Here is a 12,497-nt window from a genome sequence, read left to right as displayed (position 1 = left end):
ATTACTCTCCGTCGTCACGCTCCCCTACCTCACCTCCCAGTGGAGGACTTCAAGATTGTCTACAGACCGGGAGGAGAGCTTGACCTCCGCACAGCCACTAACGGAGCCCTGCTCTAAATCCTTTGCACTCGTGCGACCATCGACTACGCCAGCGCACGCACCGCCGACCGTGTACGGATAAATCCGTACAACAACTCCCTTACTGTCAGCACCCCATCCGAGCCGCGCGCTCGCCTCTACCTCCGAGTCTCGGAACTCCGCCTGGGTGCCATATCTTACCCCCTGCGTGCCTACATGGCCGCACCCGACAACGCCCTCCGCGGCATCATACACAATGCAGTGGACTCCCAAACCCAGGACGAGATCGTCCAAGACCTCCAGTCAATGAACGTTAACACCCCCTACGCCATCGCTGACGCACGCCAGATGGGGCGCTCCCAATCCATCCTCATCACCTTCGTCGGCACTTCTACTCTTCCCTCCACCATCGTCTTCAACTGCGGGGTCTACCGCTGCCACCCGTTCCGCCCGAGAGCCGAAGCCTGCACGAACTGCTGGGCTCCTGGCCACCGAGCGGATGTATGCACCAAGCCCAAGTCCGCCCTCTGTCACCGCTGCGGCCAGGCCCACAAGCCAGTCGAGCCCCCGGTCTGCGTCCCCTGCTGCATCCTGTGCAAGGGAGCCCACGTCACGGGCTCGCGCTCGTGTGGGCTCCGGTTCGAGCGGAACGGCCCGTCATCGCCCCCGGCCACCTCCAAGCATCAGCCTCCTACACCAGCGCCACCCACCGCGCCCATCCTCAACACTTTCCGGCCTTCCCGTCCCCGCCGCCACTCTGTCTCCCGTGGTGCCACGTCTGCCAGCCGCCACCATTCCGTCTCCTTCCCGCCTCTGCCTAGGTCCGAGGCGTCCACCGCCCTCGCCACCACCACCACATCACCGGTATACTGGAAACCGCAGCCTCACACGTCGGACCCCCAAACCGCGGCCCTCGAGGCCACTATCGCTGCCCAGCAGCTCCAAATTCAGGAGCTGTCGCGCCAGCTGCAGGCCGCGCTAGTGCGTCTGTCCTCCCCCGCTCCTCCTCCTACTTCCCCAGCTTCCGCAACTCCACAGCCGCCGTCGCTAGCTGAGCAGCCGATGAATACGGCATCCTCTGCTGCATCATCGCGCGCCGCCTCCCCCAACCGCAGTCCCCCGCTCAAACGCCGATCACCTACCTCCGACCCCGTCGCGCCCGAGCGTGACGTGATTCGCCAGACAACCTCTTTCTTGGAGGCGTTTGAGAAGCGCGTCATGGCCCGTTTTGCGCGACTTGAGGAGCGCGTCGCCAGTATCGACACCTGTGTGGCCGCCATCGAATCCCACCTTACCGCCCTAGACACCAGGGTCGCGGCCTTAGAGACCCGCCAAAGCGCGACTGAGGCCACCGTCGCACACCTGCCCCACTCACCCCGGCACTTACCCCAACTCTGTCGGGGGACTCCGCCATCCATCATGGCCAGACACCCCACGCGGCTTAATTTCTGGCAGTGGAACTGTCGGGGGTTCCGCAGCAAGCGGAACACCCTGCAGCTCCACCTCCAGAACATCCCTCCCGACACTCTCCCCTCCGTCCTAGCACTCCAGGAACCCCTAACCCCCGTGAAACTGCACGACTACACCTCCTTCCATCCTTCTTCTGAGGTCCGCCCGAACGTTGCCACACTGGTGCAGCGCAACCTTGCTGCCGTGCAGCACCAGTTGGACGTTTCGGACTGTGCCCATCTCCTCCTTGAAATCCTTCCTCGCCGTCGCACTGAGGCAAGCCTCTTTGTTCTCAATGTGTACAGCCCTTCCAAAGCCCCTTCAGCTCCTCTCCTCCTCGTCCTCCGCCGAGCGCTCTCCTGCGCTGGCCGCAATGCCCTGGTCGTTCTTGGCGACTTCAATGCCCCACATACCAGCTGGGGCTACCCCCAGAACACTCGCAAAGGCCACTCACTCTGGACTTTCATCCACAACGAGTGCCTTTCGGTCCTTAATGACTTCGCTTGCCCCACCAGGATCGGATCTAGTGTTCAACCAGACACCAATCCGGACCTTACCCTCGCCAAAAATGTCGGCAATCCGACATGGACTAATACAGGGGTCTTCCTCGGTAGCGATCACTACGTCCTCTGTACAACTTTCCCACTCCCCTCCCTTGCTCGCGCCTCTACTCGTCTCACCCAGATAGTCGACTGGGACCACTTTCGCTCCACTCGTCTCTCTACTTCCTCTTCTGCTCCTATCACCGATCTCTTTGCCTGGACCGAGACCCTTTTGGCGGACGTCCACACTGCCACATCCACGCTCCCTACAGCACCACACTCCACTACGACAGACAGCCGTCTGCTGCACCTTTGGGAGGCTTATCACGCTGTCCACCGCCGGTGGCAGGCTCAGAAATACAATCGCCGCCTGCGCCTCCGTTTGGCCCGACTCGCGTTGGACATGGAGGAGCACTGCGCCTCTCTCGTTAGACAACAGTGGGGCCAGACCTGCGACCGCATGGCAGGCAACCTGGGTCTCCGCGATACGTGGTTGCTTCTCAGGGTGCTGCTAGACCCTACACACACTAAAGCTTCCCAGCGCAAGGATATCTCCCATCTCCTTCATTCCTCCCCACTCACTGATACTGACTTCCTGGCGGCCCTCCGGGACCACTACCTCTGCACCGACCTACCTACTCCGCTTCCCACCTACTCCGGCTCCCCAAACCCTGACCTTGAGGCAGACATCTCCGTGGGCGAGGTTCGTGCGGCGCTACTCACACTCCGCACCACCTCGGCTCCGGGGGCAGACCGCATCACCAACAAGGTACTCCGCAACCTAGACACCCCCTCCCTCGAAGCCCTTACTGATCTCAATACACATTGGCAGGCTGGCACTCTTTCATCCTCCTGGACCCATGCACGTGTCTCATTCATCCCCAAACCCGGCAAACTTATTGCCCTCGAAAACCTCCGCCCCATCTCTCTCACCTCCTGTCTCGGCAAGCTGTTCGAGCATGTCATCCTGGCCCGCCTTCAGACCTATCTGAATGATCATGACTTTTATCCGGACTCCATGTTCGGTTTTCGTCCCCAGCTGTCCACCCAGGATGTCATGCTCCAACTTTCCGAGGATGTCCTACACCCCTCCCACCACAAACGCACTCGAGCTATCCTGGCGCTGGACCTTACTAAAGCATTCGACAATGTACACCACACCGCCATCCTGGACGCTCTCTCCTCCCTCCATGTCGGACCCCGTGTCCATGCTTACGTCTTACGTCACTGCGTTCCTCGCCCACCGCACAGCCGAAATCTCATACGGCCCACTTTCTTCTCCTTCCTTCTCCCTTGGCAACAAGGGTACCCCCCAAGGCTCTGTCTTGTCCCCTCTTCTGTTCAACATCACCCTCTTCCCGCTGGCACGTGGTTTACGAGCTATCCCAGCTCTGTCTCACGCTTTCTACGCCGATGACATCACCCTCTGGGTGACCACCGGCAATCTTGGCGACATGGAGACCACTCTACAGGCAGGTGTGGACGCGGTAGCAGCTCACGCCCGGGCCATCGGGTTGAGCTGCTCCCCGACCAAATCGGAGCTTGTGCTCCTTCGGCCTGGGCGGATGGCCCCCCTATCGCCTTCTCCACTCACCGTCTACCTTGACGGCACACCCATTCCTCTCCTATCTACCCTCCGCATCCTCAGACTCTTTCTTCAGTCCAATGGCAAGCACACCACCCTCATCACTCGACTCACAAACACTGTACACCACACTGTCCGCCTCATACGCCGCATTGCAAACTGCCACCACGGCATGCGCGAACACGACCTCCGCCGCCTGGTCCAGGCCTTTGTTCTCAGCCGCTTCATTTATTCTCTTCCGTATCTCTACCTTTCTCGTACCGAGGAAGACAAAGTCAACAGCCTCATTCGCCACGCATATAAGTCAGCCCGGTCCCTTCCAACATCTACGTCGACGGCTCGGTTACTGTCGATGGGCGTCCACAACTCCCTGACGGAGCTGACGGAGGCCCATCGCACGGTCCAGCTCCTCCGTCTCTCCCGCACCCGCTCGGGTCGCGCACTTCTCTCCACCCTTAATCTCTCCCCTCTTATTCTTCTTCCCACATCACTGCCCATCCCTTCCCATGTCTTCCCCCTCCTAACCGTTAATCCCCTCCTAAAAGATAGGCATCCCGAACACCACCCCTCCCGTAGAGCAGCGCGAGCCTCCGTGCTCTGGCGTCAGTACGAACAGAAGGCCGCCGTGGCTTACGTAGATGCTGCCCCGTACCGCCGCTACCCAGCACATGACCTTGCCGTCACTGACAATTCTCTCCGACCCACTCTTACTGCCTCAGTCTACACTTCTACCTCTGTCGAGGCCGAGGAGGCAGCTGTTGCCCTTGTCATCACGCAAACCTCCGCGAAATACATCTTCAGCGACTCCAAACCTGCGGTCTACAACTACGCGGTTGGACGGGTGGCACACCCGGCCATCGGAATCTTGCGTTCCGATACCGTTCCCTCTCGCCCCATCCAAATCATCTGGGTGCCCGCTCACGCGGCCCATCCTGGTAACGAGGCGGCCAATTCCATCGCTCGAGATTCGACTGACCGAGCAAGCCCGCCCCCGCCGGGAATGGATACGCGCGACGCGCTCCTCACGTACCGCGATATCACGCAGCACTATCGCCTCTCTCGTCTCACCTTGCCCCCTCCGCACCAATCCCTTTCCCAACCCCACCAACACTTATGGCGCCACCTTCAGGCCCATACCTATCTTACTCTCGCACGTCTTGCCCTCTTCCACCCCGGGACGCACTCGCCGGCTTGCCGCTTATGTGACGGCTCCCGCGCCGATTACGATGACGTCCTATTCTCCTGCGCGGCACACTTGCCCCCTGCCTCTTGGCGCCTAAGCAATCCGCAGCAGTGGGAGGCTGCTTTGTCCAGCACCGAGCCGTATATCCAACTCCGGCTGGTGAAATGGGCGGAGGACGTCGCGACTAGGCATGGCCTGGACGCCACAACCGGCAGCCTGAAGGCCGCCCACAACGCTGCTTTTTAATTTTTTAATTTGTTTTTACTTTTGGCCTTCTCATCAATAAAAGTTTTTCACCACCACCAAGGCACGCCGCGTCACGTGGACTTTCCATCGTTCGTCGAACTTTCCTCCTCTCTAGGGGGGGAGCCCTCTGTAGCGGCAGCAGCATCAGCGTTGCACGAGGCATGACGTAGACGCTCGCGTCTACACGAGGCACGAGCGGCTGGCACGCTCCCGCACGGGCTAGCATTCCGAGGATTATTAAAAGAATGCTACGCTAAGCGATCGAGTGTTGGTTCTTCCTCTCCTGCGAGAGCCCGATTTTACCGGTCTACGTGGTCGCGCGTCGCCACAAGTTCATAGTGTTTTTTTTTCTTTTCCTTTTTCATTGGTTAACCTAGGTAGGATATCAGGCAGCATAGTAGCAAGAGCTTGGTGGCGCAAACCACCGCCCCGTTCCAAAGGGGACGCTCATAACATCCATCCATCCATGCCGCGGCACCATCCGGTCTTCGTAGCCCGCCGTGTTTCCACAGCATCGGCAAGCGGGCTGCTGCGCTTTTTGTTTTTATTAAGCTGTAGCGGCAGCACAGTTCAAATGTGGGCAGCTGATTTATAAATCAGGGTTTGTTTTGATTACAACAGGCTTCTCTAGCGCTTGTCGCTTGCGTGAAAAGCGTGTGCTATCTCAGCTCGGCTTCGAGCGGGGAACTTGATGTGTTTCTATGCTGGCGAAGAGAATACGTAATTTTTAAGGCAAATGCCTTATATCTCCATGTTCCAAGGCCGTGTTGCGAGGTACAGAACATATCACACGATCCAAGGAAGGCCAGAAACGAACCAAAGCATGTCCAGCCGTGTATGAGAGATGCTAAATGATTAGCAAATTTAATTATTGATTATAGTGATTGGATTAAGGGGGATTAAGGTGTGTTAATTAAGGAGGATTAGGGTGCATTAAGTTGAATTACAGTAGGCTTCACAAGGCGTTCGCCATCGTGTCTGTTCGGCGATAGCTAAGGACACTTGTTTTTTATTCTAGCCATGATGGCAGCGTAATTTTTTTAAGGGTAAGTTTTAGGTTACATTTCTCATTCTAATAAAGTAAACGAATTCTAAGGTGACGTTGCTGTTCTATTGATGTTATATTAATGAATAACCATTTCAAACCGCTGTAACCAATCATCTTTCGAAATGACTTTATTTTCGCTGTACTTTCTTTTTATTTTATTTTCTGCTATTTCTGCCTATTACCTTATTGTTGTCCTCATAGGTTTGAATGTTTTTGATTGTTTGTAAACCATGTACCCATCTCCTCATAATGCCCATTGGGTCACAAGGATATGATAATAAGTAAAAAAAAATTGCCTGTAAAATGGACTGCACGCGGTGTTCTGTTTACTATACATTGTTTAATACCTGGTACACACGTGCAGATTTCTTTTTATGTCTGATAGAAGTGAACGAAAATGGGAAACAGATCTTTCATTTAAGCGTAACAAATATTTTATTCTCGCGTAACAACAGTCAAACGCGGGCATATAAGACAGGCCTAGATGAGATAATGCACACATACATAAAGAAGATAGATCTAGTGGCAGTGTCGCAGTCTAAAGAGCTTCTGTCGTTGCCTTTGCGCTTCCCTCTCTAATTGTTGATGCCTTTAAAAAAAACACGAAACCTCAAGAAAACATAGAACTTCACAAGTGTTGTCAAAGCTGGTTTTTCATGCTCTGGGCACCCTAGTTGAGGAAAGGCCAGTGTCTGCAGCTGACCTGAAAAATCAGCTAGACTCGCTACATGTAACTTGTTTTTGCTAAATAAAGAACACACTAAAATCATGTTCTACGGCCTTCATAGCAGTTGACAAGGTCCGACTAAGATAGACAAGGCCTCCATTGTCAAAATGCGTAGTGCAATAGCGAAGCAGCGTCGGCACTATTTACTTACACAAAGGAAGCCTGCACACTGTGGTCAAGAAATTTGGGCAGTGATCTTTTGTGCAACATAACAGTATAGTAGATCAAAGCACTACTGCTCCATTTTTTTGTTTTTTTCCCTGGTACTCACGAAAAGTAAGGTGCACGCTTAGGATACTCAGGAAATACTCAGCGCAGGGTTTCAGGCGTGGTTTATCGCGGGGAATCTCGTGGACAACGCCGTTCATGGTGATAGAGAACGCGCGTTCGACTAAGCTGTTTTCGAAATGTTTTTCACAAACCACAGCAGTTGGTACCGGCCTTCTGTCCGCTCTCCTGATCATTCTTGCCCATTCTGCTGCCGCTTCCTATCAGTGGTGGAGTGAACAATGATACACGCCCTTTGTTCGAGCGGTAACCGCTTCGACACAACGGCACGAAGCAGGTCCTCTCCTTGCACTGTCTCTTCGGCATTTTTTCACCGCCGCCTCATAGTTCTTGTAATGACAGGCACACGAACACAGCAGCGACGCACTCACTCTTTGACAACACCAAGAACAAACACGCAACGCTGTAATAACACTGAAAACGGCAACATAGAAACCGACGCAACAGCTGCGAAAATGATATGCGAAGCAGACGACACGCGCAGTCTGCACCCACCCGTGTGGCAGCGACCTCTGTCGGCCACCGTGGGCATTCATTGCAGGCGGCGCCACACTCCTCCATTGAAAAGAGCGGGGGCACGATACACTAGGCAGTATAATTTAGGAGTGGCGCCCTCTCGCGAGTGACGTCACGGCCAGGACGCCGCTCGCTCCGGCTCGCTCGGCTGCCGCGCGCGCTCGTTCCCTTCGTGTATGCTTGGGGTATGGGTGGCCTGAGCCGTACAGTCGCGATCAATTTGAAGGTGATCGCTCGAGCGGCGACCAAAACTAGGAGCAGCGCCACGTTACGTCATCACCGTCGGTCGAGAGGGAAACATGAGATAGCGCCCCTCTCTCTCTTTTGGTGTTCTCTGAAAAGCTGTCACTCCCGTCACCGTTCACGGCATAACCTGCGAATTCATTTTGATTGCGTTATGAGCTTTTGCACAGTGGCGTCATTGTTAGCCAAGATATGCATGAGGAAGCGACGCACACACATCATTGCCATGAAAGGGAAACAAACACAAAAATGAGGGCTAGTTGGTCTTGGGGGTTATGGTTGCAGCCCGGAAGAGCATAATAGGGGAAGAAGGCAGCGCAATTTTTATCTTCGCAGTTCCAAAACCGGCCGCTATGCTGCTTGGAAGGCCCGCCGGTCGATACTCGCGCGATCACCTTCAAATTGATCGCGACTGTACGTATTGAAGAATACGTCGGCTTCTTTCAGTTGCCATGGCTAAACCACAGTTTCTTCTTCAAAAGCGCGTGAGTCGAGAAACTTTGCGGCTTGGATATCGCAAGCTATGTAGCGTTAAAGGGGTCTACTGGTTTTGCAATGCACATATTCGCCGTGTCTATCCGGAAATTTTGCGTAAAAAGAATGTCTGCAAATTCAACCCGCGAGGTTGTGTATGATGCCTCGCTAAACATTTAACATTCCCTTAGTATTTAGCTATGAGAGACATTGCATTTTACATGGAAGAAAAATCTTGGTAATTGGCGTCAGCATGTTATCCGATGTTAGAAAGACACTGCCCAGCGAAGCTGTCATCATGATTCTTATTACTCTGGTGTGTTGTTCTATTCAAATATGGCCATTCATTAATGAGTAAAAAAATAGGCGCGCATTTTTTATGAAGAATTTGCTGCTACTTTCATCCTCCTCTGAAACAGGCCTTCCAAAAACGAATTGCTCATGGCTGCAAACACGACAGCGCGTTATGTAAAGTATTTACATAGTTAATTCACAAACACCATAGTAACAATCACCTGAGAGAAAAGTTTCGTTGTTAAGATCGAGAGCGAATGAATTGAAGGCGATGAAATGTTTCATAGTTGCCCTCAGTAGCCTTTATCGACAATATGGCACATCCCTGATCACCTAACGGTAGCAATCGACTGTCGGTATGGCGAGGCACGCTATGTTCGCGAAACCCATCAGTTCACTACAACTTCGAATTGAAACCATAAAGCATTTTCTACAGCGCCAACTGGAATGGCTAAAGTATTCTGGAGCTACTACAGCGCAGCTTAGATTGACTAGAAAAGGAAAATTCAAGCACCTTCTGTCTCACCATCTCTCGATCCAGCGTCCTTTAATTAAACAAACGGATAACTATTCGCTTCGTCGGTACATAAAAGAAAACCTTGCCCAACTGCAGGCTAAATAAAGTTTGCTCCAATCGAATCGCAAACATTCATAAAGAAAGTACCACAAGCCTTGCATATACTTTCACTTGATTTCTGACCCGCCACCGGGGAATTTCGATATCTTCAACATGTCCCATACTACTGATGATTGACGCTTCGACTTCTTTCTGGCTGCAGCCATGCGGTCCAACAGGCATACTTCACTAAAAAAAATAGGGCCGAGCAGCCTGTGTCAGTTCGCCAAACAGATTCGTCATGTATATTCCTCAAGCAACAAGCACGAGTAAATTTCTCAAGCGAGTTGAACGTGTATCCCGGAAAAGGAAATATATATTGGTACATTCCTATTTGTATTCTGTGAATAGCTGTAAGCCTTCATTAACTTTACTTCAAATTTCCGCCTCTTAAAGTAAACACGGGAAGAACCGCCTAATGTTAACAAGCAGTTAACGAAGCAAGTGGTGCTTGTAGAATCTAAACTCCAGTATTACTTAAGTCCCCGTGTTACTGCCGAGCGTTTCTGTGAAGAAATGCAAAAATTCGATATTATACTATGAACTATTCGCCGTGAGCAAACCTGTTTTAGCAGAATAAAATCAACGTAACTGTTGTAGAAGTCATATATAGCCAGCGTCTGTGACATACTTGTTGCAACGCGGCAATTATTGTATCATAACTGGATTCCTCTTTGTTATGTTTTTGCGATTGTCTATGCGCGCATGAAAAGCGCACAATGGGCTCTTTTGCGCCTCTTCGGCTAGCACTGTAGCGTTGCCTTTGAGAGCTGCATTGTTGTATAAGAAATTAGCTCTTTGAATAAATGTTCGCAAAGGAAGACTTCGTAAAAATATATTTGAGACGACCACCATAAGTATGCAAGCAGAGAGAACGAGGGCGAACAAACGAAAACACCGCAGAAAGCGCCCGGACAACGCCCGAACTGTAGCAGACGACAGGCACGAGTCCTTGCCCTGACGTCACGCGAGCGGCGCTCGCAGCGCCCCTGTAGTTCGTTCTCGGGGCTAATAATGTGGTGGATGACTGCGTAACGTTACCGCCTCGAAGTAGCGTCTTCGTCCTCGTCGAGTGCCCACAAGACCAACTAGATGTAGGCATCGCCGAAGGTGACCTCCCTATTTTGCTGGATCTAGAAGTCGGCGTCGCACGAGGTCTCCTAGAGCTCCATGATAGGCAAACCATGATCCTAGTTACTAACTTCAATTGCGAATAAAAGCACTTAGCAAGGCATACTACCATGACCTACTTTAAAACACTGGACGAGTCCAACGCCTGTGCTTCGGTAACGACAATCTCTATACAGGAACGCAGCGATGTGGACTTGAGCAGTCACATCTACGCCAATCCACAGCTGGAACAACCCGAAAAGGAGAGGATCCTCAATCTACTATCATCATTTAGCGACTGTTTCGCCACCACGTCGAAGATCAAGCCGATTCCTTTAACCAAACACAGAATCATCACTGACCCGACCGTCCAACCTGTTCGCCAACACGCTTACCGCGTGTCGCCGAGAGACCAGGATGCTATTGGTCATCAAGTTAAACAAGTGCTGGATGATGACGTCATTGGACTATCGACAAGTCCTTGGACTTCTCTCTTACTAGTAAAGAAGACGTTTGACTACCATTCTGTGTTGATCACCCCAAGATGAACAAAATCACGAAAAAAGACTTGGATCCCCTTCCTCGGATTGACGACTCTATGTATTGTCTTCTCTGTCGACTCTATCAACAGTTACTTCTCTTGAATGGGTCTACGTAGCGGGTACTGGCAGGTTGAAGTTGATGAACGGGACGGCGAAAAAACGTCGTTTATAACACCTGGCGGTCTCGATGAACTTAAGGTCCTTCCTTTTGGATTGTGCTCCCCTCCGGCTATATTTGGACGCGTGATGGACACAGTTTTATCGGACGCCAAGCGGCACCCGTGTTTAGTCTACTTAGACGATGTAGTTGCTTTTTCCAGCACGTTTGGGCCACACATCGAGCGATTTGAAGTGGTTCTTCAGGCCATCCGCATCGCCGACCTGTCTTGAAGAGAACGAGTGGACTCGGCAGCACTTCCAAAGGAAGTCACGTTAAAATGACTCGCCTTTACTTCGCGCAGCTGCTCTTCCTGGCCTGTTCATGGTCACCCGGTTCCCACACCTGCTGCGCTGCTGTCACGAATGCTGGAACTTCTCAGTCCTGGAATCCTGCCTACATCGCGGAAGCACCGTGCGAGCCGCACCGTGCGAGCCGCACCGCCCTGCACCGGCACAGGATCTACCGAACTACCGACGTTCCTGCCCCGTAGCGCCACACCCGGAATCACCATACAGCTTGCCTATCGTGCTCCCAGGACTATCAGCATCCCAATCTACACCGCCATCACCACGTATAAAGCCCCCCGGAATCAACACCCCCTTCAGTGGACTCGGCAGCACTTCCAAAGGAAGTCACGTTAAAATGACTCGCCTTTACTTCGTGCAGCTGCTCTTCCTGGCCTGTTCATGGTCACCCGGTTCCCACACCTGCTGCGCTGCTGTCACGAATGCTGGAACTTCTCAGTCCTGGAATCCTGCCTACATCGCGGAAGCACCGTGCCAGCCGCACCGCCCTGCACCGGCACAGGATCTACCGAACTACCGACGTTCCTGCCCCGCAGCGCCACACCCGGAATCACCATACCGCTTGCCTACCGTGCTCCCAGGACTATCAGCATCCCAATCTACACCGCCATCACCACGTATAAAGCCACCCGGAATCAACACCCCCTTCAGTGGACTCGGCAGCACTTCCAAAGGAAGTCATGTTAAAATGACTCGCCTTTACTTCGTGCAGATAAACAATGCTTACCCTCTTTTTGCGAAGCGTACACATTACGCTGGTTTGATAATGCTGCCGAGTCCACTTTGTTGTATTGCCATTGCAAGTGACTGCGCACATGCCATTTCCCGCCTTTTAGTGCAATGTGGGGACATTGAACCAAATCCTGGACCTGGATCTAACACCCGCTCAGGCAATACAGACTCGCACAAAGAATTGCTTGAGGCATTGGGCTAGTTAAAAGATGGGCAAACAACCCTTCTAAATGAGATGAAATCAATTCACGCAAGACTGGCTCAACAAGAGAAAGCATTTAAGGAGATAAAATCAAGACTAACAAAAGTTGAAGAAGAATGCTCCTCGCTAGAGCCCATTAAAGCCTAAGTTAACGACG

General features: G+C 52.6%; 1 protein-coding gene across 2 annotated transcripts in view; it reads right to left on the bottom strand.

Annotated features, from left to right (window-relative positions):
• The window catches only part of LOC135918459 (uncharacterized), a 53,862-nt gene extending 41,923 nt beyond the window's left edge, over positions 1 to 11,939 (bottom strand). The window contains exon 1 of one of the 2 annotated variants that reach the window (XM_065452099.2): positions 11,753 to 11,939. The gene's annotated coding sequence lies outside the window, so the exon portion shown is untranslated. Of the gene's footprint in view, positions 1 to 11,387; positions 11,548 to 11,752 lie in introns of those variants that run through there. The other variant, XM_070532777.1, reaches the window with a different exon arrangement.
• Between the last annotated feature and the right edge of the window lie 558 nt (positions 11,940 to 12,497).

This window comes from Dermacentor albipictus, chromosome 2 (genome assembly GCF_038994185.2).
Source record: "Dermacentor albipictus isolate Rhodes 1998 colony chromosome 2, USDA_Dalb.pri_finalv2, whole genome shotgun sequence".
NCBI classification, from domain to species: Eukaryota; Metazoa; Arthropoda; class Arachnida; order Ixodida; family Ixodidae; genus Dermacentor; species Dermacentor albipictus.
Note: the sequence above shows the minus strand (reverse complement) of the source record. Positions and strands in the feature narration are given on the sequence as shown.